Genomic DNA, 1667 nt, shown 5'->3' on the forward strand with positions numbered 1-1667 from the left:
ATCCCCTTTTAATAGCATTGGCTTTCCCATGGACTCAATGTGATCTTGGATCACTAAAATGAAAATGAAGAGTCTTGATCCTTTGCCAATCTTTGTCCTTTGCATTTGGAAGGGCTTCCACATCCTCTTGTCCTTGCCACTCCATTGTTGAACTCATCTGAAATGCACTTGATAAAGTATTAGTCAAACAAGAGATATGTTGTCATTGATTACCAAAATCACCCAGGGAGCACTTGTGCAATCTCCCCCTTTTTGGTAATTGATGACAGCTCATATAAAAGCTTTACATAAAGATATGAATAGCAATAGGTAAAGCTTTGGAAGGACATGTAACATGCATAGGCTCACCCTACATGTATGCAATCATGTAATGATGGAATGTAAGAACATGTGAATGCATAAGCATATCAGAGAAAGCAATGAGTTGCATGTATATTGGCTATATGCATCAGAGCAAATGATGTAGATAGAATAGGTATACCTTCATGTCCATGAATCCTTCTTGCAAACAATATGTGCAGCAGCAAGAGATCCTCATGCACATGAGTATGATGCATATACTTACCTTGTGGTCTTGAGCTGGCTTTGGAAGAGATAAGCTGGATAAAACATCATTAGATAACACAAGAGCACTCTAGATAAAGCAAGTTTAGGAAACACAAGAGTACCAAGACTGGGATGACATGTAATGAGTGAGTACTTAGTACACCATTTGAGTATAGACATATCCCCGAAGATTAAAGATATGCAATGAATTCCAAAGATTTTCTTCCCTTAGATTTGAACTCTTTCTCCCCCTGAATCTGATATTGGATAATTTTGTTCTGCAAATTTTGATATATTATATGTATTTTTCTGTATTAGGATGATTTAGTTATGATTTTTTCAAGTTTGAAAATTGCCCTATAGTCCCGGTTTGTGTCTCCAACCGAGACTATAGGTTAGACGCCCTTTAGTGCCGGTTCGTGGCATGAACCGGTACTAAAGGTTGGCCCTTTAGTACCAGTTTGTGCCACAAACTGGGACTAAAGGGGCTCGTGGGGCCCCAGCCTGACGCCAGCCTGCCACCACCCCTTTAGTACCGGTTCGTGGAACGAACCGGTACTAAAGGTTCAACACGAACCGGCACTAATGCATAGCCGTTCGAACCGGTACTAATGATACCATTAGTACCGGGCCAAAATCGAACCGGGACTAATGTGTCTCACATAAGGTCCTTTTTCTACTAGTGTCTATATGTGACTAAAGTATAAATGGCATATACATACAAACTTAGTAGTACAATTTCCATGTTAAAAAATACATATGTAATAATTAGCTAATTTAGCGAGACAAAAAAGCCATCTTCACTGCATACACATAAGGATAAGCATACGAGGACAATTGTGAAAAGATCCCTCTTTTTGTTCTTGTTGTTCATCCCTTTTCCCCCTCCAAGTGTGAAAAGATCCCTCTTAGGGTTTCACCCTACAATATTTTTGTTATTCCTTTTTAGCCATGTGATGTTGTACGGGCTATGGCCCATTCGGGAGGAAGCGGAAATTATTTGGTGCGCTTTTGGAAACATTCACACAGTTTTGGAATGTCCCACCCGATGTTTTTTCTATGCTTTTAACGGTTTATTGGTTTTTGGGGACTTTTCATGTTGGTATTTGTTTCCCTTTTTA

This window comes from Triticum aestivum, chromosome 7B, assembly GCF_018294505.1.
Source record: "Triticum aestivum cultivar Chinese Spring chromosome 7B, IWGSC CS RefSeq v2.1, whole genome shotgun sequence".
In the NCBI taxonomy this organism is placed as follows: domain Eukaryota; kingdom Viridiplantae; phylum Streptophyta; class Magnoliopsida; order Poales; family Poaceae; genus Triticum; species Triticum aestivum.